Source organism: Eschrichtius robustus, chromosome 3 (genome assembly GCF_028021215.1).
Source record: "Eschrichtius robustus isolate mEscRob2 chromosome 3, mEscRob2.pri, whole genome shotgun sequence".
In the NCBI taxonomy this organism is placed as follows: domain Eukaryota; kingdom Metazoa; phylum Chordata; class Mammalia; order Artiodactyla; family Eschrichtiidae; genus Eschrichtius; species Eschrichtius robustus.
The window spans coordinates 84,324,606-84,338,067 of record NC_090826.1 but is presented as its reverse complement, the minus strand read 5'-3'; positions in this window follow the sequence as shown (position 1 = coordinate 84,338,067).

The following is a 13,462-nucleotide window of genomic DNA, read 5'->3' as shown; positions in this document are numbered from 1 at the left end:
GTTGGGAGATGGAGGGTGGGGAGAGTAATAAACCTACAAGTGGCAGAGAACCAAGCCCAATCAAGAGACTAGGAGCCAAGACTCCATAGGACTTATTTCTAAATCCTTACATACCTTAGTACCTGCTTTATACATAGGTGTACTCAAAACATACCTATTGAATTGCATTGTAGATAACATTTACAATAAAGTGGGTATAGCTAGGAGAGAGGGACACATGGTGGTGAACCTTTATTGTGAATAGTATAAATTTTGAAGGAAAGAAATTGCTCTCAAAAAAAGTTACCGTTACCGCCTAGCCTCTCTCACTCTCCTTCTATCTCTCTCCTACTCACATTCCCCCCACTTTCAACAACAAATAAAAATTTCAAAGCCTCATCTTGGCCCTCTCATTTGTTAGGGCAGAAAATGCAGTGTCTGTTACACCATGGAGTAAAGCATTGAAGCAATGTAAAATAAAACCAATGTAAAATAAAGACTTTTCAAAGAATTCCTAAATTCTGATCCTTTCTGATATTCCCCTGACTCCAGTTAATAAAAATAGCTACAGTTAATAAAACATTCTATCCACTCCTTTTCAACGCTGCCTATTATTCTCGAATGCTCAAAAGCCCCAGGCTCCCAGCCAGGTCAAAAGGTTTCACAAAACATCCACGAATTATTTCGAAGCAGTGAGACTCCCACAGCATGTCTCCCCGGAAGCTGTAAGGCAAGAAAATCCATCCTCTCTTTCTGATCGAAAGTCAGAATTCACTGGAGGAGATATAAAGAAACCACCAGATAAAGGTTTATTCTCATTTTTCACCTTCAACCTGTAATCCTGGGTGTGCTCCTCACCTAAGTATAGGAGCATTCTCTACCAGGAGAAGAACCCCAACATACCTTCTATGACAAGGTATTTTCAGCTTCTTTTTACAACAACTACAAATTTGGTTTAAAAAAAAACAACAACAACAATTCCATTCTCCAGTATGCTGGAGAGCACTAGTAGTTTTCTCTCCCAAGCACTGAAGGGAGAAAATGCTCCCACCTTAGCCCTTTCGTCTATTCTCTTTCAATCAGACTTTAGCAGGTTCAAGTTGAGCCTGCTGAATAGGAGCCTCTGTTCACTCTCCTGTCAAACCAAACCTGTGTGTACAACTCTTTGGCTTTGCTGGATGCTGTCATAATAGTGTGGTCCCTACAATCAACACAGCATGTACAGCGTGAGCCAGCCACCTTTGATTCCTTATCCAAAACCCTGTTTCTTCAGGTGTGGATTGTAACTTTAGAGTGAGACCCCCTAAACCCAAAACTCCTGGAGCTGCTCATTTATATAATTCCACCCTTGTTTGGTCCCAACCCTTATTTGGTCAGCATTACATTCCCTGCTGACATTGCCAACAGCAAAAAGGCTTTGAAAGTCAAAAGGTAATGGGTTCCAGGGAAGGCCAACAGGGACATGCAAATAACTCTGCTTTAATATTCACATTTTTTAAATCAAATCAAACTTTTTGGTAAACAGAATCTACACTCTCCCAATAATTCAAAACCCTAAATTACTAGTTTATCTCCTCCTTTTACTAGGCTGCCTTCAACAAGTGTGTGATAGTTTTGTCAGAATCAAGTGTCCAGAATCTATTTGCTTTGTGGATTCTTCACATTATTCTTCATCCTGGTCTGGAGAATCTCAAAAGTTGGAGGCGATAGTGGGGTATTTTTTTTTTTGCTTTGTTTCTACTGCATAATCCTAGTATATGACAATAAAAAAGCAATTTTAAGCCAATGTGCATATTATAAGTACCACTTCCTGAGCCCATAACATTTCACATTCATTCATTAAGAGACGTTCCTTGAGCACCTATTTTCTGCCAGGCTTTGTACTAGGCACAACACAGGAAACAGTAAAGTGGATGACGGATTTTTACATTTTAGCACTTTGAATGTGCCACTGGCCATCTTCAACTTGTGAAACAATCTCCTTAATTAGCATAAAGTCTTTTTTGTAGAGATTGCTTTGCTGTCCTATTTCTAGGTAAAATTAGAACTTCCGTTAGAGCCTGCATTTCCACTTAGGCTTCTATCAGACTTGGGCTTTTAAAAATTATGATATTTTATTGCAGCAAATTGAGTCCTCAGGCCAGATCCTTCTACAGCAATTACAATTACAACAAAAAGTCTATTATAACAGAAAATATTCCAAAGTCCTGTTGATGGCATATAGAGGGAGTGTTCAGTTGACTTCTAAATGTCTTCCCACTGGCAGTGACTAGGAGCCACATTAGCTGGTGGATCTCTGTGGCAGATTTTGCCACTATTGTCCCCTCTCCTCACCATTGCAATGTGCAGGGTTCTCTTCCTGAAGAGATTTTTACTGTAACTAACATCCTCTATAACCCCTGTCCAATTTCTTCCTCAGGGTGATCTAAGACATCAGGGAGCTGAAAATTAGCTTTTAACCAAAAATAAAGGAGGAAAATAGTTCTCAACTCTTCAAATACAGCCTAGTCTCCTTCACTGGGTGATCAGAATGCTGCTAAGTCAGGCCCTAACCCAACTTTCCCATCTCATCTTCCTTAATGGAGAATTCTGGTCAACTGCTCAGCTCAGTACCGTCCAAAAGGGCCCTATGCTTTCTCATCATGAGTCCTTCGCTCAAAACATCCTCACCACATAGAATATCCTTCAAAATTCTAACTATTCTTTAATACTTAATTCAAAAACCACCCCCTTAAAAAAGCCCTCCCTTAACTTCCCCAGACTGACGTCATCATACTCACCTTTTCACAAATTACAGTAATTACACAGCTGAAAGACATTGAGGGTCTGAGTTAGAACAATGGTAGCAGGAATGCACAAAAGAGAATAGATTCAAAATCCATAACGGTGATCAAATGATCAGGGCTAGATGGCTGATGGTGGATGTAATTATGGCTGCTTCTTGCCAGAAATCTGTTTGGGAATGAGGCTGAGGCCATGGACAGAACCTGAAGCTTTTTCCTTACAATTCCTACTAAGGTACAATATTTAGAATCTGAGGCAGAAATGACAACTGTTCTGACCTAATGGGAAAATTCTCAAGATTTTGTACTTTCCCAAAGGAAGTAGGAAGTAAAGAAACATCTTCATAGCACAGAGATCTGCTGCTGTCTCTAATTACAATAATCTCTCATTCTGAAATTACTTTTTTTCCTCCTCACTGGTTCTTTTATCACAGACACCCAATTTCAAATCAAAGATAACTGACGTCACCTCTGCCTTTTTCATTACTTGAAGTATGGGAAAGGGAGGATATACCTTTCATGGCCCTTGAGCCATACATGTGCATGTCTCAGTCTGTCTTGACTGAAATAAATTTGCTACAATCACTGTTTTTACAATATGCTAAAGATATATTACCAAAATAAGCTTGCTCCTCCACAGAGAAAGTGAGCCGAAGGCATTGTATTCCATCTTTACGGTGAAATGCAGATTTCTCATTGAAAGACTAATCTTCAGTTTCAAAAGACTGAACAAAATGGTGCTTAAGAAGAATTATAGTTGGTTAAATATAAGCTGCTAAAAACATCAAGGACGAGAATATTCTTTAAGTATCCAAGCGTATTCATCTGCTTATGATTTAAACAAAATTTTTTCCAGCAGATCTTGTCCCAGTATTTTCTTCTGAGATCAGCAAACAAAAATCAGTTAAGTATGCTGACCCAGAGCCTTCTTCACCTAAATGGTCTTATTTCTCCATAATTGTGTCTATAAGAGATTGCTTCATAGTGGCAAGATTGGCCCCTCCCTTGGCCTTGACATCTCACTAGCAGAACTGAAGGGCCACTGGTAAAAACTCCCCTCCCCTGGCCTGGACCCACTTACAGCAGAACTGAAGGGAGTCCTGGTGTGACATTCATGCTCACATTCACTCAACATCTCCTCTCAGACCACTGCTCACGGACAGAGACCAGTTTAAAGAGACTCTGCTTAAAACTAATTATCCATCCCTTCCTTAGAATACTTAGGGACCAATTTCAATGCCTTTCATCCCTGTCACCTACCCAGCCTCATATAGTTTTCTCTATCCCCCAATCTATCCCATCTCCTTTCCCTTCACCACCCTCCAAACGCTTCCCCTGGGTCCTCTGGAACTCATGGTCTGTCAAGAGTAAAAACAGCTTCTACTCAACTTCTCTGAATATACTAAGTTCTCAATCCAACTGAAATCTCAAGTAGATCTTCAAGGCACTGCTTCTGCTGCAGCTCTCCCAAGTGGTGGATGTTTGTTCTCTGATACCATTTGTCCTGAAGGAGGTGGTCAGTCTCTTCATTTCTCATTGCCACTTCCAGACCAGTATTCTGATTCTGCCCTACAAACTTCAGCTATACCACCCATACTTCTCCTTGCAATGATCTACTTTCCTCTCTGCCAACTACTCTCATTAAATGAAAGGATTTGTCTCTTACTCACTGTCTTTCTCTCCACTTCTATTTCCATAATAATTTTTGGTGGATTCAATGGCCACACAGATCTGTCGGATCCTTGATCTTTTCACCTGCCATTGACATTATCCTGTACCCCACCTCAGCTACTTACTTCCATAATCAAACCCTCTCTCTTTTCATCACCAATAATTTCACTCCTTCAAATTTTCAGTTTCAAGTATTCCTCTAATTATAAACCATGATCTTTTCAGCTTTTCTTTTACCTCAACTCCAACAATGCTTTGGCTCCCCCAGAATATCCAAATCATTGGTCTTACCACTCTTGTACTGCCTGTCCATCAGATTCTCACTTCCCCCCTTCCCCAGCTTAAATTCCACTTCTAAAATCACTCCCTCATATACACTCTCAACTCTCCTGCTCACCTCTCCCACCATGTACTCAGCTGATAAAACTGCAGTCCTGGTTAAATTCAGCTACTCTGTGCCTACACCCAAACCAACACTAAATGCTAGAGAAAAACACTCAATCCTTCTGACTAATCCCATTTTAAAATCATGACCACAAACTTCAGCTACGTCCTCAACAGTAACCAGGAATTCCAACATATTGTCCTGGCCAGTTCATCCTCCTGCCCTCTAAGACAAGTATATCTCACATACTCTTTGCTCAGAACTCCAACATTTCCAATACATTCCTCTCTCAAGTGATAACATCATTTCTTATTTTATAAATTAAAAAGGAACAGGCAGAAGAGAACTTTCTCATCCTGCAACCAAATCTGGCATCCTATCTGCTGCTGTGCCCACACTTTGGTTGTCCTCCTATCATGGTGACCGAGCTGTGTGTCCTTTCTGAGGCCACCCCCTCCTCTTAGGAGGTTGACCAATCTCCCCTTGCCTGCTCAAGGACTTTGGCACAGCAACAATCTCGTCTCCTGAATAAGCATTTTGAGTTTACTACCAGATCACACGTATCAGCGAACAAAATTGTAATATTCTCCTTTTGAAAAAAAAAAAGCCTTCCGTTGACCCTGCATCTTCCTCCTCTTCCTGTTAACTCTCCTCTCCACTTCTTGGCTCCCATTCACAACAGAACTATTCAAGTGTCCGTGCTCTCTGTATCCAATTTCTCACTCCCATTCTTTCTTGAACCCCTTCCATTCAGGTTAAGTCCCCTGAATGTTAAGCATCTTACTAAAACTGCTCCTTTCAGGGTCTCTAAAGACCTTCTGAATTGCCAAATTTAAGTCTTTTCTTAGTCATCATCTAATTTGGCTTTTCAGCATCATTTAATAACTTCTCTCTCCCTCTTTCTTGGAACACTTTGTTTTCTTGTACTTGGAATATCAGATGTTTCTGGTTTTCTTCTTACCTCACAGTTACTTCCAATCTCATTTACTGGATTCTTCACTCCATCCAAGACTCAGTCCTCAGACCTCTTCTCTCTCAACTCTCATATCTTAATCCTTCCATTGTTTTTGATACTGCCTATGTGTTGATGGCCCCAAATTCATATCTCCGTCCCTTAACTTCTCCCATAAACTTCATATACGTATATCCAACTCCCTACATGACATTTCCACTTGGATGTCCAACAGGAATCTCTGCAGATATACTGCAAAACAATCAAAGATTGTTGGGTCACAGGGTAGTTCTATTTTTACTTTTTTAAGGAAGCTCTGTACTGTTCTCCATAGCGGCTGTACCAATTTACAGTCCCACCAGCAGTGTAGGAGGGTTCCTTTTTCTCCACACCCTCTCCAGCATTTATTGTTTGTAGATTTTTTGATGATGGCCATTCTGACTGGTGTGAGGTGATACCTTGATTTGCATTTCTCTAATAATTAATGGTGTTGAGCATCTTTTCATGTGCATTTTGGCCATCTGTATGTCTTCTTTGGAACAATGTCTGTTTAGATCTTCGGCCCATTTTTTTGATTGGATTATTTGTTTTTTTGGAAATTGAGCTGCATGAGCTGTCTGTATATTTTGGAGATTAATCCCTTGTCAGTTGCTTCGTTTGCAAATATTTTCTCACATTCTGAGGGTTATCTTTTTGTTTTGTTTATGGTTTCCTTTGCTGTGCAAAAGCTTTTAATTAGATCCCATTTATTTTTGTTTTTATTTTCATTACTCTAGGAGGTGGATCAAAAAAGATCTTGCTGCAATTTATGTCAGAGTGTTCTGCCTATGTTTCCTCTAAGAGTTTTATAGTGTCCCAGCAATCCCATTCCTGGGCATATACCCAGAGAAAACCATAATTCGAAAAGATACATGCACCCCAATGTTCACTGCAGCACTATGTACAATAGCCAGGACATGGAAGCAACCCAAATGTCCATCAACAGAGAAATGGATAAAGAAGATGTGGTACATATATACAATGGAATATTACTCAGCCATAAAAAAGAACAAAATAATGCCATCTGCAGCAACATGGATGGACCTAGAGATTGCCATACTGAGTGAAGTAAGTCAGACACAGAAAGACAAATATCATATTATACCGCTCATATGTGGAATCTAAAAAAAAAAAGGCAGGGGATACAAATGAACTTATTTACAAAACAGAAGTAGAGTCACAGATGCAGAAAACAAACTTATGGTTACCAGGGGATAAGTGGGGAGAAGGGATAAATTGGGAGATTGGGATTGACAAATACACACTACTAAAATAGATAACTAATAGGATCCTTAACAGGATCCTGCTGTATAGCACAGGGAAGTCTACTCAATACTCTGTAATGGCCTATATGTGAAAAGAATCTTAAACAAAAAGAGTGGATAAAAGTATATGTAAAACTGAATCACTTCGCTGTACACCTGAAACTAACACAACATTGTAAATCAACTACTCCAATAAAAATTAAAAAAAAAAAAAAAAATCAAAGAATCCCCTGCCATCAATGACCAATAACCATGAGAAGGTGGTTAACTTCACTAGTAATCAGGTTGTGGCAAACACAAAGCACAATGCATTTTTCCTATCACATCATTATTACCAGTTGGTTGTGCTGCTATGAATATTCATGTGCATGTCATCAGTGCACGTGCACACACACTTCTATTGGGAACTGTGGGGTCATAGGGCCCGCAGAAGTTCACCTTGAGAAAATGCCAAACATTTCCAAAGCCTTTATATATTCTCAGCAGTGTTTACAATTCCCTATTTTTAACATCCTTGTCACCACTACCAGTCATATTAATTTTCATCATTTTGCTGTGTGTTTAGTGTTATGATGTCATGTTTTTGATTTGCATTTTCTTGATTAGTGACGAGGTTGAACACTTTTACCATTATTGGTCATGCAAACTAAACTATAATATTTAGGGATGCAAGCTTAGCTAAGTAGTTAAATTATAAAGAAAACCAATGAAAGGATTACCATAAAAAATTACCATAAAAATTGAGGGAAATGGAAGATAAAATACTAGGAGACATGCAGAAGGTAAGGGGCTTTCTGAATGCTGGCAATACTGTCTTTTTGCTCTGCGCAGTAGTTTACACAATGTTCACTCTGTGATAAGACATTGGGCTATAAAGTCTTGTTTTGTATACTTCTCTATATTTATTTTATCTTATAGTAAACATTTCAAATGGAAGGTTAAGTAAACAAAATGAGTATTATCTGAATACCAAGTGCTAGGCTGTATGACAAATACCGGGAATTCAAAGATTAATGAGGAAGGTTCTTTGTCTCAGGTTACTGTGAATCACACAATGAATTGGTGGCGGCATGAATTGTTCCTGGAGTACTGAGAACCTGTGAAAGATGCCAAGGAGAGGGGGGACTTGTGATGGGCCTTGAAATGTAAGTGGGACTGAATAAGCAAAGAAAAGGAAGAGGCACCGTGGACACCTTTTGATTTGTAACTAGGGCCACCTCCCAGTCAATGCACACACTGACACTCAGATGCCCACAGTCACACACACACACTCTCTGTATTAGTTGCCTAGGGCTGCCATAACAGAGTACCACAGATGGGGTGGTATTGTCTCACAGTTCTGGAAGCTAGAACTCTGAAATCAAGGTGTCACAGGGTTGTTTCTTTCTGAGGTCTGTGAGGGAAGCATCTGCTCTAGGCCTCTCTCCTTAGTTTGTAGATGGCCAGCTTCTTCCTGTGTCTCTTCACATGGTCTCCCTTATATGAGTGTGTCTGTCAAAATTTTACCTTTTGATAAGGACACCAGTCATATTCGATGGGGGTCTACCCTGATGACCTCATTTTAACTTGATTACCTCTGTAAAGACCCTATCTCCAAATAAGGTCATATTCTGAGGTACTGGGAGTTAGGACTTCAAAATATGAATTTGAGGGGGGACACGCTTCCACCCGTAACACTCACATGTACACACTTACAAATTCATACATACATGTACTCCCATGCATATACACAATCACACATACACACACACATTCACACACAGACTCACTACACATACTCTCACCCACATCCATATATATACACAAACACTCCCACACACTCACACTCACACACACACTCACATATTCTTGAAATACACTTAGATACCTGCACCCTTGCACATCCAGATTACCTTTCTTACACACGTCTCACATTTGTAGGGGATCTGTCCTTTCTCCCACTCTGCCTCCCAAGGACCCTGTCACCTTAGGCAGGAATGTGACCTGAGCCAAGGAAAGCAGAGCCTTCACCGAGGATGAGTCAAACTGGAACTAGGAAAGATCCCCTTACTCTCCGGTGGCAAATTTGGGAAGATGCATACCACGCCACTGTGAGAAACCCTGTCCCAGGTCACCTGTGGGAAAAGCCTGACTGCCTGAGGAAAATGAAGGAGACCCCCATGACAGAAGAAGAAAGTGAGCCTCAGTGACCCTCACTCCCAGGTTCCAGCCACCCATGGGGTCAGCTGCACCCTGACTGGCTCACAGTTCAGCAGTCCCCTTTCCTGACCACATTAGGTGGGTTGGTTTTCTGTCACTTGTAATTTATAGAAGTCAGATTCCTTAAAAGGGTTTTTTCTAAAGGAAGCCTAGGAGGCCTGAAAGATACTGTGATGACAGAAGTTACTGACCAAGAGGGAACTTGTCACCATGCCTGGGTTTTCTTTTCTTTTTGTTCCTTCTTCTTTTAATTGAAGTATAGTTGATGTACAACATTATTGGCTTCAGATGAACACCACAGTGATTCAACATTGAAATACATTACGAAATGACGGATCACCAAGATAAGTCTAGAAACCATCTGTCGCCACGCAAAGCTTTGTTCCATTTTATCATTCCAGTGCCTGTAACCGCACTGCTTTCTTTCAGCACTTCACCAATCTTGTTTCCCCGTGAAAACTTTGCAGTCCTCCCTTCCCCTTAACATGGAAGGTCTCTATTTGCATGCCAATCTCTTCAAAAGCATATAATGCCCACCCTATGAAAAGTAGTTTACCATCATTTTATCCCCTAACTCAGAACTTTGTTTTTCTCATAGCACATTATCACAATTTAGAATGATTTTATTTGTGTGCGTTTACTTAGGTTTATCTCTCTTTCCTACTAGCCTATAAGGCCTGTAGGACAAAAACTGGTTGTCTATTGTTCCCCATTTTATCCCTGGAACCCAGCACCTTGGATCAGTGTGGTGATCCAAGAAGATCAGTGGAAGAGAAGAGAGAGAAAGGAGGGAGAAGGATGGATTCTCCATTCCTGCATTAACTTGCCAGCTGTGCCCCCAAATCCAGGCCTTCTGCTAAGACTGTTTTCAGTTGGCAATTTCACCGTTGCTACCTATGCCTCTTGCTCACTGAAGGCTGTGCTGCGTCCAGCTCCTCCATGACTCTTCCCCTTAGTCTCCCAGGCTGCACCCCAGGAACGGCCCTGCTGTGTGACCTGCTTGCTTTAAGGGCATGGTGGCTGGGCCCTTAGTCTTAGCACAGTCACAGGTGGGTCGCTTACCAGGCATTACCTTGTTCTGGTTTGGGCCAAGGAGAAAACATGCTGAAATTTTTCAAGCTACTGAACAAGTTTTAATCACCCCACCCCTCCATTTTTGCGATTTCTTAACCCTTAAGGCCACAGGCAATGATGGATTTGAGACAGAGCAGTGAAGAGCAATATCTTGCTCATTCAATATCTTGCATGTGAAACATGCACAGTGACCAGTAACAGCCTGGACAGCCTCTTTGGGGCTGAGGACAGAGGACTGCTTTAACGTCCCTATTCACAAAATCCTGCTGGGGGAGATGGGGGCTGTTTTTCAAAGTAACATATGTGGGAAAATGACTGTGGTTTGTTAACATTCCAGAGTCTTCGATACCAAAGCTCTCATTTACCACAAGGAGTCCTCCAGGGGGAAAAAATAGTTGGCTGTGGTGTTTCTAACGCACCTGCAAACCACATTCCCTCCTCCCTTTCCTTTCAGATACTCAATCTCTGGAAAACCAAACTGGCAAGTTACCGGCAATTCAGTACCATGCAGTATCGCATGTCAGAAATTAGTATGGAATGTTACACTCACTTTGCCCGTAACTTTTTACAGCCTTTAAATTGCCATCTCTCTAACTACACTTCTTCAAACAATATTGCCATTTGAGTGGTATCAATCAGACAGGGTTGCCCTTTGAGGTCAAAATTCTCAGAGTCAGCCCATGTGAATAAATTCTGATTACTTCTGTATTCCAAAGAGAAAATGTATTTTTTTTAGATCATGGTCATGAGCTGTGAGTGGCATTTAATAAAAGATAATATTGACTTCTCATTTGTAGGTGTCTGGTGCTAAAATTAGTGTATTTTGCTAACAGAACCAGCCCAAGCCTAGCTCCTTCTTAGCCGTGGCCTTAACACTCTATTGTTTTGCCTAATTCCTAATTCTAAGCAACTCTCATGACCTAGTTTGTTTTGCTGATTAAAAAAATGCACCGGTTTAAACTTCACATTTCAGGTCTGATCGTTGTGGGACAAAGTGGCTCATAAATCTTTGCTAGGCTACTAGTAACTAGGGAGAAGTCGCTTTCTTCAGTAAACATCCCCTGCTTCTCAGTAATAGGGTGCCTTCCATCACCCAGAGGTTTTTTCCTTTTAATTGAGTGTTTGTTGAAGCATGACTCTGAGATAGGAGGCCTATTCAGGAATAGAAATTGCAACCCAAAGTGCCCATTACTTACCTGAGACAGGGCCTGAGACCAACTGTGTTTTCCAGAGCCTGGACACCCTGGCAGGTGGATTCAGACTGCAGGGCTGGCTGACGACATTGCCGAAAATCATGGGGGTACAGGAGGATGAGGGGAGCCTAGGTCTGGCTAGTCTCTCCACCCCGCTGGAAAAGCTGAGGGGAAAAAATAATGCAGCCACTCTGTCTTTGCTCTCTACCTTAAAAAAAGAAAAAGAAAAAAAAATTCAACTTCTCTGCACACCAGAACAACACATCTGTGGTTTTCTAACCCATTTTTCCTCTCTAGGAGTCAGGAGTCCATTTTCAAAGCTTCCCATGCTTGTTGAAAAGAGAACTAATAGTTTTTTGAATCTCCATTTTGAGCCTGGCATTATATTAGCTGCTTTCAATATATCACTGTCTTAATTCTTTCAACAGGGCAATTTGCTTGATCCACATGTTATGAACAACTATGAGAAGGACCTTTTACTCTGTCTTAGCTCTCCTTGTCCTGACCTCCTGGGCCCCATTTTTCCTAGCCCACAGCTCTTCTTACACATCAACATGGATGAGGTTTTACTTTGAATTGTTCATCCTTCCAGGAATGACAGATGTCGGATTAAACTGCAAAATCCCCCAACTTTATATTCACTGCCTTCACCTCCAATCAATAACCGCGTTCTGGTGCTTCTCAGCAGGAAGACTCCTCATTACCGCCCTCCTCAGCAATGCTCTCCTCCCGGCCCCTCAGAGCTTACACTGTTTTGCACATACACTTCTCACCCCTGATGTGAAGCAGTATAGTGCCTTCAAATGTGATTTATTTGAATTCTAGCAGAAGCATCTGAGGTGCATCTGGGTGGTCCCCTGTCCAGAGCTGAATCTTGCCAGTGCTATAGAAACGGGTTATTACTGATCCCTAGAATAGTTAACAGCTTGTCTCTTGGCTGGGATGATTTACGATGACCTCTCTGTGGTATCCAGCATGTTGTGAGCCCTCTGCCTTCAGACAAAATGGCTCCAATGTCACAAATCTCTGCCCACACAAATACTTGAAGGTTGTTCTTCCCTCTATGCTCCAACACAGCAAAACCTCTGCTTTGATCCGTGTCCTCACTGCCCTATCCCTATGCCCACCCCTTCTCTGTCACTGGGCTCCTGAAAGTCCCTGTCCTTCTCACTATCACCTATACACTCTTCAATAACAGCTAAAAACCCTCCTGAGAAGGGCATGGCTGCTGAGCTAGGTTTTCAGAGGATGGGAACACCCGGTGCACCGCCCTCAGGAGAAACATGGGTCCAGGAAGGAAACGTGCCTGTCGACATCCTGATCAGGAATTGTTTCTCGATATGAAGCAGACCCCAACTCTAAGAAGCTCTAGTGAAAAGGAAGCTTATTATTAGTATTTAAGGGAATAGTACAGAAACCAATTTCGGGCAGTAATGCCAGAAACTAGTGCCACACTAACTCTCATCTCCAACCCAAATATCTGCCCCATTCTCCTCTCTCGTAATCAGCTCCCTCTGCCTGCTGTTTTATGCCTATTCTCATAATTTTGACAATATGAGCCCATGGGTTGGGCTACCTGGAAGCATTAGCCTTAATTCCACAGGGCTTAAATCTTCAACACCTCACTGTATTGTCAAACTGTATATAGAAAAGTAATCTGATTGGTTCAGCTTGGGTCAGGTGATCACCCCTGGTCCAATCAGCTGTGGCTGGTGCATTCCACTATGGGTGTGGCTACTGAAGTCTACTTCTGCAGCAGCAACTAAGAGTGGAAGGCACCTCCAAACAGAGGAAGTAGGCAAATCAACTGTGCCTAGAACGGGAAACTCTCAGTAGCTCAGTATTCTGGAAGCTTAAAGAACAAGGAAGAGAATGCTGCAAAAGAAGTCTGGTTTCTTGCTGGCTAATTAGTATTCCTAGAC